Genomic DNA, 26,752 nt, shown 5'->3' with positions numbered 1-26,752 from the left:
CACTACCTTGAACAAAAATATTTTTCCGTGTGTGTGTGTGCGTGCACGCGTGTGTGTGTTTATTCTCATAGAAAATTAGAAATAGAAATTATCCAAAATCTACATACTATCCTCATAAATTCTAATTGCTCATATCTAATAGCACAGCAAGAAAAATGACATTTGGGATTTTAAATGATGTGATGATTCACTGTCTTTCTGTGCCATGCCTTTGTCATGGGAAAGCTGTTCCTGCTACTAAAAGACAAGTGCGTGATATTTTTCTCAGTCTTGGGAGACCAGCATGTTACTGACTGTGAGGCTTGCTATAGATTAGTATAGGGAGTCAGCAAGTTAGACACTGGGGCAGTTAGACCCTGAAGGGGGTAAGCACCTAGTCACACCTTCAGTGGAGAACACTGGTAAAGGGACAAGAAAGGGGAGCTTGATGAGAATACAAGCCAGGGAAGGATGCTACGGTAAGAAGACTGCCTTTCGATAGGAATATGGTAGAGGAGATCCTCCAGCATGAAAGTGACGTAAGGCAGGAGTTGTAGGGAAATGGTATCAGCCAAGCAGAGAGACTGTCAATTAGCCAAGACATGTGCCAGGACTCTCAAGAAACTTCCTTGGCGACATCAGAGAAATATATGGGGCCATCGTGTTAAAAGTACCTTCAGAACCAGGAAATGCTTGGTCGTATTCAGTTTTAGAGGAACCTAATCCTAAAGTACATGTACCTCAGCAAGTCCGTTTTGTGTATTCGAATCAATTGAAATATTTTATATCCATTACATGTTTAGTTCTAATTTCCAAAAAGCTCTCCTAAGGACATATGCCACTGAACTCTTTTTTTAAACTCATATAAGTTTTACCCTCTCTAAAAACATATTTTGGTATATTATACCACTATATAATAATATATACCACACAATTTGTTCTATGCCATCACTAATTGTTTTATTTACATATATCACTCTTTTCTAGTTAAACTTAGTATTCCTTAAGAGTGGGTAGCTTGTTATACATTTTGAAACCCATAATCCTAGTGCTGTTCTAGGCATAATAATAGGTACTATATAAGTATTATTTTAATGCATTTAAAAATTAAATATAGCCAATTATATTATGCATCTATAAATATTATACTTAAAGTATAAGTAAAATGCTACAAGTTGCCAAGATTATAATATTTATAAGACAGCACACCTTGATGGTCAAAAACACTGGCTTTCAAGTCAGACTAACCCAGACCTGAATCATGTTCTGTGTAGTTACTAGCTTACGACTAAATTAAGTTATCTAAACTCTCTGAACCTTAGTCTACTCATTGGTAAAATGTAAATAATAATAGTTTATAGGGTTGTTGTGTAAATTAAAGGAGATAATATATGTAAAACACTTGGCACAGGCCTGACATATACTAACAAGGCAACAAGGAGAAAACCAGTTTTAAAAATTACACCAAATTTTAGTTTACATTATAATAAAAATTTGAATCACTTCCAGAAGAGACAGTATATATTTCTTCACTTAACATTTCCCATGTTTAACATTATTTAATTTAACACAAATTAATCTAATTTTCTTCAGTTAATGTCATGGATATATGAACTGTTTTAATTTTCTCGAAAATAAGATTTTCAGTAAAATGATTTGTCTCATGAACAGCATCCTTTTTTATGATATATGAAGATCAATTTTCCATCAAGTCGACAATTCTACCCTTGGAATGATTACGCAGTTGGAATTTACCTTGTATCATTTAAAAGATAACAATTTTTGATGTTTTGAAACTCTATTAGGAGGGATAACATCTAAATTCATAAAGTAGATTGTATTCCCAAATAAGTACTTTACCCCCAAATCCTCAAAAGATAAAGTATTTTTAAGAGGATGTGATTATTCAACACGCTTCAGAGAATCACAATAAGCTGCATGCAGCTGATCAAAGAATACACATGACACCTGCACCAAGTAACATCCCACTCCCACCAATATAATTAGGGAGAGTTCATTTTAATTGAGCCATCTAGCCAAGCTCCATGAACTATATTATGATTTATTATTACAGAATCTAGATTACACCTGACCATTTATTAAATTTGAAATTTTAGTATGACAGAAAACCATGTGGCTGGTATACAGTCTAATCTAATGTAAACAGACTTGAGTCTCCTGAAATAGGATCAATCAATAAAAAAGAACAGGTGAGGTACAGGGCCAGGAAAACAAAGGCTGTCTGCACATAATCATCTTACACTTACTACTGGAGCCTGAATATAGGAAGAAGTCTTGCTCACCTATCTTACAGATATTACTGTAGAAATAATGTAGGTTCTTCAATTTGTATTTTATTAAATTTCACCATATTGATTTAACTCATTTCTCACGTTTATTACTTTTTAAAATTTAGTGCATGGTAGAGGAATGCTAAAATTATATACTTAATGCTAATTCAAAATTATTAAAAACATTACTTAACATCTGAGATAGATAACTTAAAATGTTTCTATACATACAATATACAAGGAACAGAAGTTTGACAATTTCTGAAGGTGGGATATAAAGAAAATTTTGGCACAGAATCTTGGAAGAGTTCCGAGGTAAATTAACTCTTTCAGCAGGCTACAGTTCCTTCTATCCTTCAACTAAAATATAGAAGATTCAGATGCCCGGCTGGCTCAGTCTATTAAGTGTCCAACTTTGGCTCAGGTCATGATTTTGCAGTTTGTCAGTTTGAGCTCCTTGTCAGCTTCAGTGATGACAGCTCAGAGCCTGAAGCCAGCTTTGGATTCTGTCTCCCTCTCTCTCTGACCCTCCTCTGCTTGTATGTGTTCTCTCTCTCTCTCTCTCTCTCTCTCTCTCTCTCTCTCTCTCACTCAATTATTTATAAATAAATAAACATTTAAAAATAAATAAATAAATAAATAAATAAATAAATAAATAAATAAATAAATAAAATATAGAAGATCCTAGTTTCTCTAGGTAATAATTTATGTGCTGACAATACAAAGAAATGTACATTAGCTTCTGCCTCTGAACAGCTGGTAGGACAGAACAATAAAAATTACCAATATTGTTCCTCTCCTACCTTCCCATAACCTGAATCTACTGATTATTCTCCTTTCCCTAAATCTACTCTCTACTGTGTATTTCTATTAGCATTTAAACCTCTTTAAGATACATCCATTAATGTATATACATGCACACAAACTTATATGTGCCCTTACATATGTACCTGCAAACACATAATCCATGTCCCTGAGTCACCACCATATCCACCAAACTACAGCTGCATCTTCGCCTTTGCAGGGAAAAAAAAAAAGGATTTGAAAAATACTTCTCTAGGGGCGCCCGAGTGGCTCATTCAGTTAAGCGCCTGACTCTTGATTTAGGCTCTCAGCTCACCGTTTCACGGTTTGTGAATTTAAGCCCTACATCAGTTGGGCTCTTCACTGATAGCACAGAGCCTGCTTGGGATTCTCTCTCTCTTCTCTCTCTCAAAATAAATAAATAAACATTAAAAAAAATACTTGTCTACCATTTGCAACTACGTGGATGGAACTGGAGGGTATTATGCTAAGTGAAATTAGTCAGAGAAAGACAAAAATCATATGACTTCACTCATATGAGGACTTTAAGAGACAAAACAGATGAACATAAGGGAAGGGGAACAAAAATAATATAAAAACAGGGAGGGGGACAAAACAGAAGAGACTCATACATATGGAGAACAAACTGAGGGTTACAGGAGGGGTTGTGGCAGGGGGGATGGGCTAAATGGGTGAGGGGCACTAAGGAATCTGCTCCTGAAATCATTGTTGTACTATATGCTAACTAATTTGGATGTAAATTGAAAAAAAAAAATAAAACAAGTTAAAATTTAAAAAAATATTTAAAAACAAAGAAAAAAGAAATATAAAAATAAAATGATAGAAAACTTATATAAGGCAATACTGTCAAAAATAAATAGAAATAAAAAAATATTTGTCTATACTTATTTCCTTAACTTTCTCACATCTTACTTCTCTAATATGGCTTCCATCCCCACCTCTCCACCAAAATCTCCTTAGCCAAAGTTTCTTTGTCAAGTTGTTGGTTTCTTTCTCTGAGGCATTCTCAGTCCCTACTTCATCTTCTCAAAGCACTCTTACAATGTCCTTTCCTTACCATGTGACACAATTTGATGCCCTAATTTGCCTCCTTGGCGGCCCCATCTTAACCTCCTGCACTTCAATGCTCACCTTATATTGAGGACTTCTAAAATCATATTACCAATCCTCATCTCTCCCATAAAATATTATTTTTCCCTAATGGGGTTATAACATAAGTGAATATGTGTAGGTGTGCGTGTTCATATATACATACAACTTGAAAATGAGAAAACCCACATGCAAGGAAGGAATATTTAGCAGTAGGAGTACATATGGTCAGGCTTATCTTCCCACTTAGTGAATGGTCCAAGGAGGAATTTGGGAGGAGTTTTTACAGTAGACAAAGGATAAAATCATAAGGTGAAGGACTTTAGTTATAAATAAAAGAAAATGTAGTAAATCTGACAACTCAAAGTGTTCTTATTCCTTCTCCTGACATGATCATTATTACAGTAAATAAACTGTGTTTTCATTAATTCACAGTGCATCATCATTTGAAATTTTAAGCATTAATATATGGAAAGCGCTCAAATTGATTTGGATTATTAGCAATTTGCAGCAGTTTGTTGCCTTAATTGTCTCCCTTTTCTTGCTGCCACCTACGTGGGCTGGACTTGCCCAAACGGTGTAAAATTAAGCCTCAAAATAATAACATGTAAATCAAAGAAAGTATTTACAAAATTCAGAAAACGTAGTTCCTATAGAATTAGATAATCATCTTGGATTCCACTTTATCCCTAAAATTCTGTTAGAGCACCTCAAACTTTCTTCATGCCAATACTTAAAGAAACAAAGCAAAAATTAAATAATTTATTCATTAATAAGTATTTAAAAAATTTGGAAACACGTGGTGGTTGCCAGAATGAGAAAAGTAAAACTCATAATCCACTTTTCTTTAAGCTGTATAACAGAGACATTTTCAACACCCCTTAACAGCTTTCAATAAAATAAAATAATAGCCTTGATAATGTATTTTTATACTGATTATTCATGAAGTAGAAACTAAAGTATGTTAGAATACTACGTCTTGTGTAAAGCTATCATTATGTTCTGATTATCTATTGCAGGTTAACAAATTATACTGATACTTGATTCAGAATTTTTTGAATGACTGGATGGCCAGATGACTCAGTCAGTTAAGTATCCAGCTTCGGCTCAAGTCATGATCTCATGGTTTGAGTTTGAGCCCTGCGTTATGCTCTGTGCTGAAGGTTCAGAGTCTGGAGCCTGCTTTGAATTCTGTCTCCCTCTTTCTCTGCCCCTCCCCCACTTGTGCTCTGTCTCTCTCTGTCTCTCTGTCTCTCTCTCTCTCTCAAAAATAAATAAACATTAAAAAAAATGTTTTTCTCAAAATGGCTTCAGTCATACATCTGGTATCTTAGTGTTTCTTAGTGCCTCTCTAGCTCTCCGCCTCCTTTCCTTCATTCCTTTCTTCCTCCTATCTTCCTTTCTCCCAATATCTCCTTTTTTCCTTGTCCCCTCCCCCCCCATCCTTTTAACTACATGTTCTGAGCTTCTCACAGCTTGGTGGTCTCAAAGAAGACAGACTTGCTGGCTTACTCTGAGCAAATACCCTAAGAGTAAGTGTTCTAAGAGATAAGAAGTGAAAGCTGCTAATCTTTTAAGGCCTGGGTCTAGAACCTAGCATAGTGTCACATGCACTACGTACTACTAGGGAAAATCATTGTAGGGTCCACCCAGGTTCAAGGGAAGGGCATAAAATGTCACCTTCCTTTTGAGTAATACCAAAGAATTTGTAGTCTTCTAAAATCTATGACACCTTGTTTGAAGCCATAATGAAAATTATTCTATTTCCTGTCAGTAATGCTCATACTCAGCTAACAATGAATACCAACTACACATAAAGAACTATGCTAAGAGATATGTAAAACAGTCTCTTACTTCAAGGAATTAATATTTTCACTCAAGAAAAAAAAGGAAAATGCAAGTAAAAGTAGTTAAATAACTAGTTTCCAGGTAACGTTTTAAACTAGCTAAGGAGAAAAGGAGACTAACAGCAGTGAGAAAAGACTTGTTAGAAATTCACAAATTCTCATTCTGTCTACAACAGCAACACCAATCTCTCCCATGTGTAAATAACTGAAAAACATTCCCTATTTTGACAAAATGTCAATAGTTAATAGAATGTTATTAGCCTGCATATATTATATTCGATTCTGAGGAGACATTTTCAGAGACAAATAGGATGATTTCGTTGTCTGCCCCCCCAAAATAACCAGAGATGATCATATTTATTAGGATTCAAGATGCAGTACCTAAACCCAGAAATGATGCACATAAAAAGATGTGATCCCAAGCACACATAAGATTGCATTAACAGGTGGACGTCGTGAATGATAAACAATAAATAAACATTTATTGAGTGCCTGCTATGTGCCAAGGCATTATACTGTATTGTTCTGGGGTATAAAGGTTAAAGAAATCATCATCTTTGCAAACAAGGAGCTCAGTCTGGGGGAGAGAGCTGAGTAAACATGCAATTCTGTGACAGTAGGACAAGTCCCACAATGGGGGTAAGGACAGGCTGCTACAGAAGGACGAAGGTGAAATGCTTAGCTCAGAGTGAGGGCTGATATGTCTGGGAAGGCCCTCTGGAGGACAATGATAACTTGCCAGCTGAAAGTCCATCGGAAGGATGATACTGCTGTGACTGAGAATGAAGGAGGCCAGTTCTGAGCAATGAAGGAATTAGCAAACATCTTTAACAGAGAGGCAAAGATGATTAACAGGTATGGAAAAGAAAAATCATGTTGGATTCAGGGCAACACAAGCGTGGCTTTTTGTGGGACTTTGGGGAGAATCTGGGCAGAAAGACACAGTGAAAGATAAACCTGGGGGGAGAAAACTATGATCACATCACTTAGTGCCTTTTCTTAGATGCTGAAGAATGTGGAGGGACTCTTGGATAAAATGAATGAACATAATTTCAGAAGGCTACTTACACATGCACAGCCACATATATAAAAGCATATTTGTAAACAGCCAGTAAATATTTGAAAATGCACATAGTAGAGCTCAAAAATAAAAGCATGTGAAAGCTTTTAAACATAATGTCATAAATCTGAAGCGTTTTATTTATAAGCCAAATGTGTTTTTTCAATTGCTGGCATTTATTAGATTGCCTGTTGATTTACTGTTTATAGTTTTGGTGTTGTAATTATTTTATGCAGTGACAAGCATGAACTATTACTTAAAGAGTGACTGACTAATACAAAAGATTCTGCCTAATTTTTAACTAGAAACTATATAACTACTCTCTCTCTCTCTCTCTCTCTCTCTCTCTCTCTTTCGTAAATAAATAAAGAGACAGCACACATGAGCGGGGCAGGGGCGGAGGGAGACAGAATCTTAAGGAGGCTCCACACCCGGCATGGGGCTTGATCTTACAACCATGAAATCATGATCTGGGCTTAAATCAAGCATCAGACATTTAACTGACAGAGACACCTAGGAGCCCATAACTACAATATTAAAATTGGGAATAACAGACTTACCATTTTACTAAAGGGAAATTTACATGCACTATAAACTTCTAATAATTCATCTATCATAAATGACCAATAATGATTTAGAAAATAAGACATACTCAGAAAAAAGTCCATCTCTATCAAAATAAAATTTAGACAAATAGCAAACATTTCCTAACTAGTAGTTTTTAAAATACTTTTTAAAGTTTATCCATTATTTTTGGGGTGCCTGGGTGGCTCAGTCAGTTAAGCGTCCGACTTTGGCTCAGGTTATGATCTCGTGGTTTATCAGTTCAAGCCCCATGTCAGGCCCTGTGAGCCCGGAGTCTGCTTCAGATTCTGTCTCCCCCTCTCTCTGCCCCTCCCCTGATCACACTCTGTCTCTCTCTCACACAAAAATAAATAAATATTGGGGTACCTGGGTGGCTGAGTCGGCTGAGCATCCGACTTCGGCAAAGGCCATGATCTCGCGGTCCATGAGTTTGAGCCCCATGTCGGGCTCTGTGCTGACAGCTTGGAGCCTGGAGCCTGCTTCAGATCCTGCGTCTCCCTCTCTCTCTGCCCCTCCCCTGCTCATGCTCTGTCTCTCTCTGTCTCAAAAATAAACAATCATTAAAAAATAAATAAATAAAAATTATATAAATAAATAAGATAAAGTTTATCCATTATTTTTGAGACAGAGAGAGAGACAGACACAGTGCATGCGAGGAGGGGCACAGAGAGAGGGAGGCATGGAACATGAAGCAGGCTCCAGGCTCTGAGCTCTCAACAAGCACAGAGCCCTATTCGGGGCTTGAACTCATGAACTGCGAGACCATAACCTGAGCCGAAGTTGGACGCTTAATCTACCAAGCCACCCAGGTGCCCCTCTTAGCTAGTGGTTTTGAAGTTAATAACACAAAATGACATAGTCAGTTATTATATAACAATGTAGCCATTACAAACAAACATTTAATCTTTTATGTGCACTATGCAGAATAGTATGCTCTTAAAATGTATGCAGAATAGTATGCTCTCATTCTATTGAGATGCTTTGAGACTACGTGAGACCCTGAGTATACTGATTCATTAAGGTTTTGCCCTTAAAAAAATTAATGACATTTTATCATCAATTAACAGGAATGGCTACCAATATATGTGTTTCCATTATTCATGATCTCCTAAAAATTTTCTCTATTCTGCAAGCCCTCTGTCCATGTTCACTTGCACTGGCCAGGTATATTTCACATATCAATGGGAAAAATATGTTACTGAGGTACTACAGAAAAAATGTACATCAGTACCTATTATAATTGGTAGTGTAGGAATTTTCTAGGCGTCTGGCTTTTGGCTCTTATCACATTCAGTGAATTCTTTTCTAGTAATTAAAAGTGATGAATGATTTTACCACTTCAAATATAGAAAGGGAAAAATACAAAACAAAAAGTTCCCACTCTCCTTAAACTGTATTAGTCTAAAGGTAAAACAATGATCTGGTAGGTACTTTTGGAGAGAGAAATGCTATCTCTACAGCTATGAAAATATGCAAAATTATATGAAAGGTTACACTGCAAAGAGTAATTCTTTCCTAACAGTTATTTAGGATTCTACCATGTGGCATAAATTTATTAAAATCTATAATCAAATTTATTAACAAGATGGCCCTAAGTATGCAGAAAAAGTAAATTCCTGTAACTTTGTTTTATAAAATCCTTTAAACAAGAAAACCATAGTTTTTTTCATAATTACAATGGGAGATAACTACAGTGTTTATTCTAGTATATATTCTTGGATCATTTGGTTCATCAATGTTAAATTCTACATGAGGTATTTATATACTATTGCCTTATAAGAGGGAGATGATTCAGCATGAACCAACCATTGGTAAATGATGAGAACCAGAAAACTCCTCCAAAGCAAAACAGCCCTAATGGAAGCACATTTAAAAAACCCTAGCAAGATGCTAATGTAAAGGTCTTCCATCTAATTTCTCATAATCTTTATTTCATAAAACCTTGGTCATCATTTCAAACATACCTTTTCTTTTCATTCATGCCAACTTTGGGAATATTGATCTTCCCCTGGTTTATAAACTGGAGGGTGGCCCATAGCTGAAGTAAGGGCTTGCGGTTAAGTGCTTTTCCATGGCAAACCAAGAAAACACTTGAGCTGACTCTCATTCTGCCTGGAACTAAGTGCACTTACTGAGGCACATGTGGATGTTCTTAGCATAAGTGCCACAAGGTCACGTTAAAATGTATGCAGGGTTATAAAATAGGAGACTTACTAGCAATTGGTCCAAAAGCCTACTGCAGAGAGAAATTATTCAGATTGAAATAGCTAAATAATGGCAGAAATGGGGCCAAGTTAATAAAGAAAAACACATAAAACAGCACTCTATATTAAGCTCTTTTTCTTATGAGGCATCATTCAGAGCTTTTAAGATGGCCAAGTTAAGTATGCTGTTGAATATTTATTGGTAAAAGAAAGAAAAATTGTAGAAAATATTAAAAAGAAAACAAAATAACAATACAATCCTATTATATTATAACTTCCTCTTTGGTTTCTTTAAAATTTTTTTTTAAACCCAAGTGTTAATTTTTGTATTCAAGCAAATATACGTCTGTGTGCATGTATGTGAGCTCTATTTGGAGTCACTGGCTTGTTTTGCTTGCCTATTTCATCAGTATCAAATTGTCTCCCAGACTTGTTACCTCTTTAATCATTAATAATAAATATCTATTAAGTATATTACATTCAAGCAGTAACGTGATTTAAAGAAAATAATCTCGTCATCAATAAAACTTTATTTACATATAAATCATGATAAGGGAAGACAAGACAAAGCCTCCAAGACTAAAACAAAGAGCATATAGACTGAACTACCAAAATGTTTGGACTATAATGTCCAATTGCATTAGCTCTGCATATGCTAAGGTTTCAAAGTCTTTGAACATATTGGGAAGAAGGTCATTGAACTGATTTATTCTGCGTGTGCACAGCTTAAGTACTATAATAATGAAATCACGTTCGCTTGGAAGAAAATTGTCCAGTGTTAAGTTGCCAACGGCCATGTTAATAAGCCTTTGTACCTAACTTGGCTGATAGAAGCTCCCAGCTCAAATGCTATTAATTTATTTAGTAATTCTAAAACTCACAAGTGAAAGGAGGAGAAGAGATACTTTCTAAAGAAACATAGATAATTCAGGTCTATTGTTGTTCTTCATAACAATGGAGCTTTTAGTTCTATTCTCTAATTTACTGTCACTTTATCACTTTTATCTTCCACTTTAAGTCTGTTTCTTTTATTGGACTATCTATTCAGCTGATAATTCATTTAGACTTTTGAAGTTCTATGCCATAAAAATTCCATTTAACTGCTTCCTAAATAGTGGCTAATCTGTACAAATTTTAAATTTGACCTTAATGGAACAGCTTATTCCTGAAGTTATTAGGACACTGGAAAATAGATCATGTCCTTAAAAGTATACTTATTTTAAAGTTTTTTAATCATTCACAAAATGAATTTTGCACAGATATTTGCAAAGTGTCTCCTTTTGCAATAAAATGCAGTGTCATTTTCCCATCTGAATTCCCTCCACACAGTTCAGAATCTCACTCAAGCATCAGATGAGGTGTCAAAGTGCTTTGTTAACAAACTTATTTTCCAGATGTGGATAGAGCAGGGACAGACGGCTCAAATGCTCTAACATACCTAACAATTCAATTACAGTTATCTTATGGTGCCATCACATATTTTTCTTCAACAATCAAACAACCTCAGCTGGAAACCTCTAGCAATAACATAAATAAAGGACCATCTGGCTAGAATAATTAAGGAAGGCTGGAAATAAAACATTAATTAGTGCAGTATTTCAAACGACCTTCAGAGGCCTTATTATGAAATTATATCCAAACAGGTAATCATTTATTTCATGTTACTGTTAAATTTAACTAGGCGTGAATAAATACAAATACCAAATTTTTACTCTTTCAGTGAGGACTCTTGCCTTAAAATGATGATGACATTATATTTCATTTAAATTCAAGCAATGAATAAACAAGTGAAAAAAAATGACACCATGAACTTTAAAAATTTACATAACTCAATTTTCACCAAATTTTAACATCAAAAGGACCTTTGGAGATCATAAGATCTCCTCAATTTACAGGTGAGGAAACACAGGCTCAGAGAGATTAAATGATCTTCCCAAGGTCACACACCTAAAGAAAAGTAGAGACAAGAGGCAAACCCAGACCTGATCCTCCTTCCAGAAATACTCTTTGCACTGACTATGAGCACTTATATGCAAATACTCAACACAAAGCGTGGTGACTGCTATTTTGCCACTTCACTGAATTAAAACAAAATTTCACAAAATGCACTAATGTACAAAATTGTAAGGCCACACAATGAGACAATATCTAAAGTGATAAATGATCCTGAAAGAGTCCGTGCCGGAGACGATTTGCTGTCCATCAATGGATAACACTACTCTTTTAAGGTAGTTTATTACAATTTCATCCTAATGAAATGCATCAGATGTATACGTGTATCACTTAAAGGCCATGGTTTTTAAGAAGTAGGTGTGCCTCCTCTTGTCTATTTACCATTCTGCGCACTGGAATACCTAGGGAGATGAAAGGGAAAAAGCTCCTTGATCCACACGATGGGGGGAAATAGCTTACTGGCAGGAATAGCTGCATTCAACTGGTCCAGGAGAGAGAAATAAATTCTTTTGGTCACTAAAATTAGCATTACTACGTTATCTAACTAATGAAGGGTCCAACACTGACTAGATGGACACTAATTTTCATGTAACAGCAGCCATTATTAAAAAATGCCAAAGTACAGTTTTAAAGGAAGACTAGAAAGAAATAAAGGAACGTGAGAAAAGAATGATACCTACTTCTTAAAATCAGTATAACTTTAAGCCCTTTCAATACAGATCATCCATTTTATATAGTTTTTCCGTAACTTCTGATTTTTTCTTGGCTTCAATGCATATATAATGCAAGTTTTAAAAGTTTGAAAAAAAAAAAAAACAAAGAAGGACAGGATGGACTGTAGCACAATCTAGACAAAAGACCATGGGATCTGAAGGCAGAGATCTGGTTTCAAGTGCTAATTTTGCCTTGAGATGCCAAGGACTAAAACATGCCCAGGTATATCTTCACCATCTTCACTCTTGAGCTCCCTACCTCAAACACAGTTGGGTTGGGGTGGCGGGAAATGAGTGGGGCCTCAAGAACAGTTCAATAACAACGCCAGGCGAACTCCACCCTAAATCACTGCCAGAGACAAACAGAGGAAATAAAATCACTAGATAAACATTCAGAGTATGTTTCTAATGTCTGCTGTTGTCAATCCTCCCAGCAGGCATGCCAAAATTCTTAGCAAATCCTGTGGTGCATGTATGTGCATTTAAAAAGGGAAATCTCTGAAAGGATATGCATGAAACTAATAAAAGTGGAAACTGTTAGGAATGGGGTAGGAAGTGTGGGGGATGAAGTACAGGGGAGAAGGGAAAATTTTCAGCTTTATGTTTTTATGGCTTTCTTCAAGAGAGTGTATTTAAATTGAAAGAATGTCTTGGGGCTCCTGGGTAGCTCAGTAGGTTAAGCGTCTGTTCTTGATTTCGGCGCAGGTCATGATTTCACGGTTGTGGGTTTGAGCCCTCCACCAGGCTCTGCACTGACAGTGAGAAGCTTGCTTGGGATTCTCTCTCTCTCTCACTCTCTCTCTGCCCCTCCCCCACTTGCACGCACATGCACACACAGACATGCACACACTCCTCTTGTAAAATAAAGTTTAAAAATATTTTAAAAAATCAAAAGAATGCATTTTTTCCCTCTCGTGAGTAAGTCACAGGTTTAAATAGAGAGGTATCCTATATGAAAGTTTTTCATTTATGTCATAAAATCTCGTTTAAGTGTGAATGGACTAGACAAGCTGGATATATACCTTCTTGTTGTTGAACACACACAAAAAAACAGTGATGAAACTCTACTAAGTGTATTTTGGAGTCTCTTAAAAGAATAAACTATTCAGCCTGTCCATTAGGCTTGAGTGATGAGGCAAAATCTTGATATCTCAGATAATGTCCCTGACCATCTATTCTCTAAACTCAATGGAGAAATAATGTCAGAAGTGGTTATATGTGATTCTGTCTTGCAAATGACTAGTTCAGAGGGGTGAGTGCTTCACCAGAAATTTTAGATTAAATTCAAGATATCTGAAATGATTTCAAGCATAAGCCTACTAGCACAAAGTTTCCTCAAATAATCGTGCATGGCAAATGCAGGAATAATAAATATACTTCCCATTTATTTTTTGCTAATAACATGCCAATATGTTGTTTCTAAGCACCTTACACATAGTTCTCTAAGTGCCATGAAACCTCTAGTAAGGTACCAGATGAAGAGAGACACTGAGGTGTATTAATAGTTAACATTTATTTCGTATATATCTTGGATTAAATTTTACATTTACTCATTTTTTAAAAAAATTTTTTCACAGCATTGTGAAATAGATACTATCCAAATTTCCACTTAACAGCTATCAAATCTTAACAGCAGTAAATGGTTATACAAGAATATGAATCCAGGTCTGTATACATTTCTGTATACCATAGGATGAAAGTATTTAGGTTGGAATAAGGCCTGAATAAGAAGCTTATTAGCTGTGTGACCTTGAGCAAGTTACTTCCTCTCTGGGACTCATTTTTTTCATCTGCAGAAATGAACTGAAAATGCCTACCTACATATTGTTGTGGGAATTAAATGTGAGAATGTAGCAGCGTTTGGTGTAGTGGGTGGCCCATGGGTATATTTAGTTGAGGTATGGTTGCTTGCTGTCACAAAGGGATCAAACAACAGACTGATTTTTTTTAAATTTATTTATTTATATTTGAGACAGAGGGAGACAGAGCATGAGCAGGAGAGGGGCAGGGAGAGAGGGAGACACAGAATCTGAAGCAGACTCCAGGCTCTGAGCTGTCAGCACAGAGCCCGATGCAGGCCTCAAACTCATGGAGTGTGAGATCATGACCTGAGCTGAAGTCAGAGGCTCAACTGACTGAGCCACCCAGGCTCCCCACAACAGACTGATTAAAGAACAAAGGAGTTTATCTATGTATCATAAAACAATCCTAATGTCATTGATTCAGAGGCAGAGCAGCTCTGCTCCTCCTGGTCAAGCAGGATACCAGTTTCCTTGAAAGTCACTGGTCTTTCACTTTCTAAAGCAATGGTTCTCAAATATTTTGGTGTCAGGACTTTTTCCCTTCTTAAAACATATTGTGGATCCCATGGAGCTTTTGTTTTTGTGGATTATTGTTATCAAAACCTAGCACATTAGAAATAAAAATTGAACATTTGAGAAAATTATAAATTCATTTAGAATAGCAACAGTGCATTTTTATAAAAAATTATATTTAGCAGAACTAAAAATTTGGGAGAAGAGTTGCATGGTTGCATCTGTTTGCAAATCTCTAATAGCTGGCTTAACAGAGGCATGAAAAAAATATCTGGCTTAATAGAGGATGATTGAATTCTCATATATGCTTCTGCTTTCATTGTGTTATGACACACGTTTTGGTTGAAATACGTGAAGAAAATCCAGATGTACATAGATATGCAGTTGGAAATAGGAATAAGCATATTATTTATTTTTATTAAACAGAAGACATGGATCAGGTTTTACTTTTTAAAAGTTCTGAAGTATAACTTATACATTGTAAAATTCACCTTTTATTACAGTTTTATGAGTTTTGGATGTGGATATATCACACTTTGTTCATTAACCAGGGGATAAACCTTTGAATTGTTTCCAGGTTTTCAAGTTTATGAATAAAGCCACTGTCAATGTTCATATACAACTTCTGTGTGCACATAAGTTCTTGTTTCTTTTGGATAAATATGAAGGACTGGGATTGTTATGACGTATGGTGTATATTTGTTGAACTATGTAAAAGCTGCCTGTGTTTTTCCAAAGTGACGTTACGACTTTATGGTTCCAAGGCGGTGTTTGGAAGTTCCAGTTGTTTTGCATCCTCCTCTGATTTTCTTCTTGATTTTTAGTATGTGTGTGTAGTAAGTCCTAGTAATACAGTAATAACAGTGGTACCATATTGCTGTTTTAAGTTGCACTAAGACTAATGATATTGAGAATCTTTCCAAGCACGTGTGGGGCACCTATGCATTGTCCTTGCTGAAATGTATGTTCAAATCTTGCCTATTTTAAAATTGTACTGTTTGTTTTCTTGTATGTTGAGGATTTTTTGTATAGATGTAAGATGTAAGTTCTTTTAGATTTTAATTCTAGATATAAGTTCTTGGTCATATATGTGCTTTGCAATTATTTTCTACGGTTTGTTTTTCATATTCATTTAGTAAGTCCAAATTACCAGTGTTTCTTAAATCATAATTTTGACATAATATCTAAAAAAATCTTTGCCTAACTTAGATCACAAAGATTTTTCTCTTTTCTTTTACGTATTTTATGATTTTAGTTTTCAAATTTGAGTTTATAATCAATTTTAAGTGAATTTTTGCATATTAATGTGAAGTATGAATTGAGGTTTATTTCATTTTTTGGATATTGATATCAAATTGTTCCAATAATATTTGATAAAGAAAGGGTCTACTCATTCTGTATTGAAATACTTTTTAATCTTGGTTGAAAACTGACTGACTTGGTTGAAAACATATATCCATATGTTGATATACTTTTTTGTCAGTTATCTACACTATCCTCTCACCAATGATTACTGTATTTTAGAGGAGGATTTTTCAACCTCATCATTATTGATATTTTGGGCTGGATGATTCTTTTGTTTGGGGTTATACGGTGCATTGTAAATGTTTATCAGTATCTCTAGCCTCTATCCTTTCAATGCCACTAGCAGCCTCTTAGTTATTAGAGCCAAAAATGTCCCTAGACTATTGCCAAATGTTCCCGGGAGTGCAAAATAGTCCCCCGTTAAGAACAATCTCTTCAGAATAAGCCTTGAAGCCAAGTGTTGTGAATCCTCCAAATTGGTTCTTTCTCGAAATTGTTTAGGCTATTACTTTTAAAACCAGCTCTCAATTGATATGGAAAATATACTCAAATTTTTTTCAGGATTATGTTAAAGATCATGATTTTGTGATTTTGTTATAAAGATCAAGATTATGTTATAGATGAATTTGAGGACTACTGAAACCTTAACAATATTGATTCTTCCCAGCCACGAAAAAAGTGTATTTCTCCATTTACTGAGATCTTCTTTGATTTCTTTCATCAGGTTTCATGGTCTTCAGCACATATTTTGTTAAATATTACCTAAATATTTCATGTTTTTTGGAGATATTGTCAATGTCACTCATATTTATTTCAATTTCTCATTGTTCATTGACAGTATATAGAAATGCTTGTGTTTTTTTGTATTGGTTTTGTATCCTCTGTCCTTGCAAAACTCACTGATATTGAAACCATTAAGTATTACATTATGTAATGTTCTTTTTTGTTTTTTATAAGTTTTTAGTTTTATTGATTTATGATTGATATACAAAAAAGTACACATATTTAATGTATACATTGTGGTGTGTCTGGACATAGGCATATATCCATAATACCATCACCACAATCAAGGTATTCAACATATCCATCATCACTAATAATTTCCTTGTATTTGTGTGTGTGTGTGTGTGTGTGTGTGTGTGTGTGTGTTTTGGTAAGAACACTTCACTTGAGATCTACATATTTTAAAGTGTACAATATCACATTTAAAAATGTGGATACTACGTTGTACAGTACATCCATGGAAATTATTTATCTTGCATAACAGAAACTTTATACTGTTTGAAAAACAATTCCACATTTTTTCCTCTTCCAAGCTCCTAGCAACCACCATTCTATTCTCTTCTTCTATGAGTTTGACAATTTAAGATACTGCATGTAAGTGGAATTATGTAGTATTTGTCATTTTGTAATTGGTGGATTTCACTTAGCATAATGTCCTTTAGTTACCTTCATGTTGTTGTAAATGGCAGAATTTCTTTGTTTTTCTAAAGCTGAATAATATTTCCTTTTATGTGTAATACCACATTTTCTTTATCCATTCATCCATCAGTGGATACTGGGTCACTTCTATATCCTGGCTATTGTGAATAATGCTATAATGAACCTGGGGTGCAGATATCGCTTTTTCCTTCAGCTATATACCAGAAATGGGAATGTTGTATCATATGGCAGTTCTATTTTTAATTTTTTAAGAAACCTCCATATTGTTTTCCAAAGTGGCTGCACCATTCTACTTCCTCACCAACAGAATACAACGGTTCCCATTTCTTTACCTTCTTGCCAACACTTGTTATCACTTGTATTTTTGGTAACAGTCATCTTAACAGATTTGAGGTGGTTATTTTATTGTGGCTTTGATTTGTATTTTCCCGGGGATTAGTGATGGTGAGCCACTTTTCATGTACCTGTTGGCCATCTGGATGTCTTCGTTGGAAAAATGTTTATTCAGGACCTTTGCCCATATTTTAATCAGATATTTTTGGTAATGAATTGTAAGAGTTTCTGATATACTTTAGATATCTACCCCATATCATATAGATATTTTGCAAATATTTCTTCCTATTCTGTAGGTTATTTTTCATTTTGTTGATTGTTTCCTTTGCTGTGTAGAAACTTTTTAGTTTGATGTACTCTCACTTGTTTTTCATTTTGTTGCTTGTGCTTTAGGTGGCATATCCAAAAATTCATTGCCAAGACCAATGTCAGGGAGTTTTTCTCTCATGTTTGCTTGTAGGACTTTTTATAGGTTCATGTCTTATATTCAAGTCTTAAATCCGTTTTGAACTAATTTTTGTGAGTGTTGTAATATAGGGGTCCAGTTTCATTCCTTTTCATGTGGATATCAATTTTTCCAATATCATTCATTAAAGAGACTATTCTTTTCTACATTGTGTGTTTGGCATCCTTGTCAAAGATTAGTTGATCCTATACAGCATGAGTTTATTTCTGGGCTGTCTATTCTGCTGACAAGTCTCCAAAATAAGTAAATTCCAGCCTCTGAAATTCCAGCCCAGAAGATAAACACACAGTTTATCAAATGGTTATATGATCAAGTTGAACTCAGATTTCGAAAGGAGGCTGTATGTATCATATGGGCAAAAATTAAAAAAGCTTTATATTCATTTTGTAATTATTCACAGAAAAAATTATCGTTTTTACTGACTTTTCAGTAGATTCTGTTACATTTTAATACACATGTTTCTCAAGTAATTACTTTGGTACATCTTCTAGAACAATGTAAAATAAAAACAGTTGTAAGTACAGTTGACTCAACGCAGGTTTGACTTGTGCAGATCCATTTATTTGGAGATTTTTTTTTATAAATGCAGTACTATAAATGTGTTCTCTCTTCTTTACGATTTCCTTAATAAGAATTCCTTTTCTGTAGTTTACTTTACTATAAGAATATAGCACATAATGTATACAACATACAAAATATGAGTTGACTCTTTGTGTTACCAATAAGTCTTCCAGCCAGTAGTAGGCTATTAGTAGTTAAGTTTTGGGGAGTCAAATATATACACTGATCTTCCACTGTGCAGGGGGTTGGTACCCCTAACCCCTGAATTGTTTAAAGATCAAGATCAACTGTAACTGCATTTTGTTCCTATCTTTATAAAGCACACTTTTCAGCATTTCATCACATTTCATTGTATGTGAGTATGCTTTAAATAATGTCAGTGTGAAACTACAAAGGGGAGTCAGTGAAGAAAGAAATTCAAATTCAATTCTAAAGTCTATGGGAAAACAACCAAACCTAAAGTGTTGAAAATGGAAATCCTTACTGTTCTCTTGATCTTACAGGGAAAGCATTCACTCCTTCACCATTAAGTGTGATGCTAACCATAGTTTTTTTTTTTTTGCAGATGTTCTTTATTAGGCTGAGGTAATTCCCCTCTATTCCCAAATTACTGATAGTTGTTGGGGTTTTTTTTAACTCAAAATGGGTACTGAATTTTGCAAAATGCTTTTTTTCATCAATTCATATAAATATATGATATTTCTTCTTTAGTAAGTTCAACTGGTAGATTATACAGTTTGATTTTCAAATGATGAACCAGCATTGTATGTCTGCAATAAATCTCATTTCTTCATGGTATATAATTATTTTTTTTTTTTTTTTTTTTTTTTTTTATTTTTTTTTTATTTTTATTTTTATTTTTTTTCTGAAATTTATTGACAAATTGGTTTCCATACAACACCCAGTGCTCATCCCAAAAGGTGCCCTCCTCAATACCCATCACCCACCCTCTCCTCCCTCCCACCCCCCATCAACCCTCAGTTTGTTCTCAGTTTTTAACAGTCTCTTATGCTTTGGCTCTCTCCCTTTCTAACCTCTTTTTTTTTTTTCCTTCCCCTCCCCCATGGGTTCCTGTTCAGTTTCTCAGGATCCACATAAGAGTGAGACCATATGGTATCTGTCTTTCTCTGTATGGCTTATTTCACTTAGCATCACACTCTCCAGTTCCATCCACGTTGCTACAAAAGGCCATATTTCATTTTTTCTCATTGCCATGTAATATTCCATTGTGTATATAAACCACAATTTCTTTATCCATTCATCAGTTGATGGACATTTAGGCTCTTTCCATAATTTGGCTATTGTTGAGAGTGCTGCTATGAACATTGGGGTACAAGTGGCCCTATGCATCAGTGCTCCTGTATCCCTTGGATAAATTCCTAGCAGTGCTATTGCTGGGTCATAGGGTAGGTCTATTTTTAATTTTCTGAGGAACCTCCACACTGCTTTCCAGAGCGGCTGCACCAATTTGCATTCCCACCAACAGTGCAAGAGGGTTCCCGTTTCTCCACATCCTCTCCAGCATCTATAGTCTCCTGATTTGTTCATTTGGGCCACTCTGACTGGCGTGAGGTGATACCTGAGTGTGGTTTTGATTTGTATTTCCCTGATAAGGAGCGACGCTGAACATCTTTTCATGTGTCTGTTGGCCATCCGGATGTCTTCTTACTGATGAATTCAGTTTTCTAATATTTTGTTACAGATTTTCTAAGTTCATGAGAGGTATGGGTCTGTAATTTTCTTTTTTTGTAATATCTTTGGTTTTGGTATGAGAGTAATAAACTAAAATGAGCTAGGAAGTATTCTCTCCTCTTGTAATTTTGAAAAAAAGATTATGTAAAAGTTTTGTTAACTCTTCTTTAAATGTTTGGTAGAATTTTCCATTGAAACCAATTGGGCATAGAGATTAATTTTCAAGAATCACTTAAAATTATAAATTCAGTTTAATTAATGGTTGTTTATAGGGCTATTCAGGTTATCTATTTCATCTTGGTTGAGTTTGGTAATTTGTTAGTTAGAGGACTTGATCCATTTCATCTAAGTTAAATTTATGGGCATAAAGCTGTCCATTATATTCCCTAAACAGAAACAGAATCTGTAGTGATAACCTCTATTTTATTTCTGATATCATTTGTATCTTCTCCCCATTTTTCCTAGATTCTCTTTTCCAAGTTAGATTCTAAAGATTTACTAATTCTATTGATTTTTTAAGAACCAGCTATAATAGATTTTCATTTGTTTTCCTATGTTAAGTTTCCTTGATTTGTTTTCTCTTTACTCTTTGCTTCTTTCTGCCTGATTTGTGTTTATTTTCTTACTCTTTTTTTTTCTAGTTTCATTACGTAGGAACTTAGACTGATTTGAGACCCTTCTTTCTAACATAAGCATTTAGTGTTATAAATTTCTCTCTCAACACTGCTTTAGCTACATCCCAAATATTTTGATATGTTGTGCTTTTATTTTCATTCAGTTCTAAGCATTTTTTTCTTTGAGGCTTCCTCTTTGGCTCACAGATTATTTAAAAGTGCGTAGTGTAATTTCAACATGTTGAAAGAATTTTTTTCTTTAGTTTTTTCTTGTCTTTCTGTTATTGATTTCTAGTTTGATTTCATTATTGTCAGAATATGTATTCTGTATGATTTCTCTTTTACTTGTTATTTTTATGGTCTAGGATAATTTCTATCTTAGTCAATGTCCCAGGGGCATTTGAAAAATTGGTGTATTCTGTTGTTGTTGGAAAGAGTAATCTTACACGTTAATTTCCTCTTGTAAATTGATGGTGTTATTCAAACCTTCTATATCCTTGGTGATTTTTATACTAGTAGTTACATCAATTGCTGGGGTAAGGGGGGGATGTACAAGTCCCCAATTATAAGTGGAATTTGTTATTTTTCCTTTTAGTTCTATCAGGTTTTGCCTCATGTTATTTGAAGACCTGTTGTTTCATACACACACACTTAGGATTATTATGTCTTCCTGGTGGATTGATCCCTTTATCATTGTATAATGTCCCTCTTTGTCTCTAGTAATTTTCTTTCAAGTCTACTTCATCAGATACTAACATTCTACTGTTTTTGATTAATATTTGCATGACATATTTTTTCTACCGTTTTACTTTCAACCTACTTATGTAGATGAATATGAAGTTGGTTTTTGGCAGGCAGTATAGAGTTTTGTTTTTTCCACTCTGCCAGTCTCCATCCTTTGATTGTTTATATTAATTATTAATGTGTTAGCATTTAAGCCTGAATTCTACTACTTATTTTCTGTTTGCTTTCATTGGTTTCCTTTCCTCTCTTTCTCTTTTCTTGCCTTCCTTTAAGTTATATGAACATATTTAGGGAATCTGGCTTGATTTATTTATGGTGTTTTGAGTATATCTCTTTGTGTAGTCTTCACAGTGGTTGCTCTGGGTATGATTATATACACATGTGACTTAAAATAGTCCACTGGAATCAGCATTTTACCACTTGGAGTGAAGTGTGGAACCTCACTTCCAATTTTTACCTTTACCTTCCTCACTTTTAAATATCATTAAATATCCCACTTTTTAAATATTCAGGTGCATTATAATTTTAGTTTAAATCATCACAGATTTATAAATCTCATGGAAAAACAGATAGTCTATGATGTATGCCCATATTTTGATTCTATTGATACTTCTTCCTGATGCCCCAAATTTCTTGCCTTTATCATTTCCTTTCAGTCTGAAGAACTTTCATTATACAACTCTTAAATGGAGGTCTGTAGGACACAGATGTTTTAGATTTCTTTCATCTGAGAATGCCTGATTTCCCCTTCATTACTGAAGGTTAGATCCTCCAAATACAGAATCCACAGGTGAAACCTCTTTTCTTTCATCACTTAATATTGTGCCACTTCTTTCAGGCTTTCATGGTTTCAGAAGAGAAATTCACTGACACACAAACTTGTATTGTACATGGAGTGCATTATCTCTCTCTAACTTCAATTTTCTATGTCTTCATTTTTTTAATTAAATTATTATGTTTCTTGGTAGGAATATCTTTCGGTATATCCCACTGGGGTTCAGTTTCCTGGATCTGTAGATCTGTGTCCATTGCCAAGTTTGGTAAGTTCTCAGCTATTATTTCTTCAGATACTACTTCAGCCCACTCTTTCTCCACGCCTCCTGAATCTCAGATGACAGGAATGTTAGCCCGTTAGTTCTTATACCACAAGTTCCCAGTGTTCTGCTCACTATTTGAGTCCGTTTTCTCCTCTGAAAGAATTCTCTTATTCTGTCCTCAAGTTCAACAATCCTAGTCTGTCATCTCCACTCTATTATTGAGTCTATCCAGCAAGGGTTTTTAAAAATTTCTGTTCCTAAATTTTTAGGTTATATATATATTATAAATTATACATATATATATATAATATATGTATATAATACAGTATATAATAGATATATATTTACTGAAATAACAGTTTTACTAATATATAAGTGACATAAGAAATTCATTCTCTTAAAGTATCAGAATTAGTGGCTTTTAGTTTATTCACAGAGTTTTACAATGATCACTGCTATCGATTCCAGAATGTTTTCATCACCTTCAAAAAATGCCCCATACTGATTAGCAGTCCTCCCCCATTCCCTATGCCCTCCAGTCTCTGGAAACCACTATTTTCTGTCCTTATGGATTTGCCTATTTGGATATTTCACATAAATGGAATCATACAAGGGCACCTGGGGAGCTCGGTAGGTTAAGCAGCTGACTCTTGATTTCAGCTCAGGTATGATCTCAGTTTGTGGAATCAAGCCCTGCATCGGGCTCCACAATGATGGTGCAGAACCTGCTTGGGATTCTTACCTTCTCTCTCTTCCCCTCCCCTGTTCACCTTCTCTCTCTCAGAATAAATAAGTAAACATTAAAATAACAATAAATAAATGGAATTATACACTATGTGGCCTCCTGTGTCTCACTTCTCTCACTTAGGATAATGTTTTCAAGGTTCATCCATGTTATAGCATTTATTAATACTTCATTTTTTATTACCATCCATTGTAGGGATGTACCACATTTCGTTTTTCCATTGCACAATTGAGAGACATTTGGGTTGTTTCCATTTTTTGGCTATTGCAAATAATGTTGCTATGAACATTTGTGAACAAGTTTTGTGTGGGGATATTTTAAAAATTCTCTTGAAGATATATATGTAGGAGTGAAACTGCTTGGTTACACGGTAATTCTATGTTTAACTTTTTCAGGCAAAACCAAACTATTTTCCAAAGATATTTCACAATTTTACATTCCCACAAGCAATTTTTGGAGGTTTAATTGTTCCACATCTTCAGCGAAACTTGTCTGTCTTTTAGATTAAAGGTAAACTTGTGGGTATGAAATGTCTTACTGTGGTTTTGATTTGCAGTTTTCTAACCACTAAAGATGTTAAGCAACTTTTTAGATACTTATTAGCCATTTATGTGTCTTCTTTGGGAACATATCAGTTCAAATCATTTGCCTATTTTCTGTACTTTATTTTTTTATTATTGAGTTGAATGAACTCTCTGTATTTTGAGTACACATCCCTGATTTATCAGATGTCTGTTTTGCAAATATTTTCTCCCATTCTGCAGGCTGTCTTTTTACTTTCTTCATGGTGTTTCTTGAAGCATGGAAGTTTGTCATTCATGAGGTCCCATTTATGTACTTTTTTTCCTTTATTGTTGTGATTTTTGAGTGATCTATGAAAACACTGCCAAATCCAAGGTCATGAATATCTACCCCTATGTTGTCTTCTAAGAATTTTATAGTAAGCTAGTCATAAAAAAACAAACATCATATTATTTCACTCATATGTGGAATTTAAGAAACAAAACAGATGAACATAAGGGAAAGGAAGGAAAAATAAGGTGAAATAAGAGAGGGAGGCAAACCATAACATAAGAGACTCTTAAATACAGACAAAAAATGGGGTTGCACTGAAGGGAAGGTGGGGGGGGGATAGGCTAAATGCGTGATGGGTATTGAGGATGGTACTTGCTGGGATGAGCTATATGTAAGTGATCAATCACTGGGCTCTATTCCTGAAACCAATAACACTGTAGTTAACTAACTAGAATTTAAATAAATTAATTAAAAAAAAGTATTTTATAGTTTTGGTTTTTACATGTAAGTGTATGATCTATTTTGAGTTAATTTTTGTATATGGTATGGGGTAGAGTGTTCAACTTCATAATTTTGCATGTGTACTTCAAGTTATCCCAGCACCATTTGTTAAAAAGACTATTCGTTCCTCCACGGAATTGTCTTGGCATCCTTGACAGAAACTGATCAGCCACAACTATTAAGGTTTGTTCTGGACTTTCAATTCTATTCCACTAATCTATATTTACATTTTTTTTTTGTGCCAGAACCACATTGTTTTTGTTGCTGCAGCTTACAATAAATTTTGAAATCAGTAAGTGTGAGTCCTCCAGCTTTGTTCTTTTGAAGAGCGGTTTTGCAATTGTAGGACTCTTGCATTTCCATATGAATTTTAGGGTCATCTTTTTAACATCTATAAGGAAGGCAGCTATGATTTGGATAGGAAATGTATGAAATCTACAGACCAATTGGGGAGTATTGCCATCTAGCAACAGTAAGTCTTCTAATTCATCAACATAAGGTATCTTACCAGTGTATAAGTTTTGCAATTATTTTGTTAAATTTGTTCCTAAGTATTTTATTCTCTTCTATGCTTTTATAAGTGGAATTGCATTTAATTTGTTATAGATTATTCATTCCTAGTGTATAGATATACAATTGGTTTCTGTATACTGATTTTTTGTAACATTTTTTTTTTTTGCTCAACTTTCCTACTTTTTCAATTCTTAAAAAGAATTTGTACTTCATTGTTGAAAATTTTTATGATGGCTGCTTTAAAGTCCTTATTTGAAAATTCCAACATCTCATTCATCTATGTTGGCATCAGTTGATTATCTTTTTTCATATACATTGTGATTTGCTTGGTTCTTTTTTCAACATTTATTTATTTTTGGGACAGAGAGAGACAGCATGAACAGGGGAGGGGCAGAGAGAGAGGGAGACACAGAATCGGAAACAGGTTCCAGGCTCTGAGCCATCAGCCCAGAGCCCGACGCGGGGCTCGAACTCACGGGCCGCGAGATCGTGACCTGGCTGAAGTCAGATGCTTAACCGACTGCGCCACCCAGGCGCCCCGTGATTTGCTTGGTTCTTGATAAAAAGGGTGATTTTATTATTGCGTGCTGGACATTTGTTCTATTATGTTAAAAGACTCTGGATTCTATTAAATATCTTATGTTAGCAGACATTAACTCTGTTTAGTTTTAGTACTCAGATCTTACCATACTTTTGTAGGCTGTGGTTCTACTAGCAGTTTTTCAGGGCCTTAGCAAACTTATTTTGGTCTGTATGGAAAATTTGGTGCTTCTGAGGCTCCCAGGTAGCTAGTAGTTGTTAGTGTTACCTGAGGAGGTGGAAGGGATTTCCCAGGCCTGCCCTTAAGATGCCTCTGTTAGATAAGGACAAGGTGAGATCCCACTATTGGTGTCTCTAAGCTGTCTCCATGTCTTTGGCATGAGGGAGGAGAGTCTTAGACCCTAGAGGACAAAGAAGCTTGTAGGACTGGTCTCCTTGTTATGACTAAGTCCCTTCTGCTATTCGCCTGACCACACCAAATACATTTTTTAAATGTTATTGAAGCAGAAAATACAACAAAATCTAAAAGTCATAAGTATACAGTTCAATTGGTTTTTAAAAATTAGATATGTCTGTATAAATAGGATCCAGAATAAGAAATC

General features: G+C 34.9%; 1 protein-coding gene across 2 annotated transcripts in view; it reads right to left on the bottom strand.

Moving 5' to 3' along the window:
- ATRNL1 (attractin like 1) overlaps positions 1-26,752 on the bottom strand; it is a 778,070-nt gene that overhangs the window by 309,832 nt on the left and 441,486 nt on the right. Inside the window, exon 27 of one of the 2 annotated variants that reach the window (XR_007145488.1) lies at positions 12,806-12,895. The exons of the other annotated variant lie outside the window; for it this stretch is intronic. The gene's annotated coding sequence lies outside the window, so the exon portion shown is untranslated. The remainder of the gene's footprint in view (positions 1-12,805; positions 12,896-26,752) is intronic. 2 annotated transcript variants of the gene reach the window in all.

This window comes from Prionailurus viverrinus, chromosome D2 (genome assembly GCF_022837055.1).
Source record: "Prionailurus viverrinus isolate Anna chromosome D2, UM_Priviv_1.0, whole genome shotgun sequence".
Taxonomy (NCBI): Eukaryota; Metazoa; Chordata; class Mammalia; order Carnivora; family Felidae; genus Prionailurus; species Prionailurus viverrinus.
This window is presented reverse-complemented; position numbering and strand designations above follow the sequence as displayed.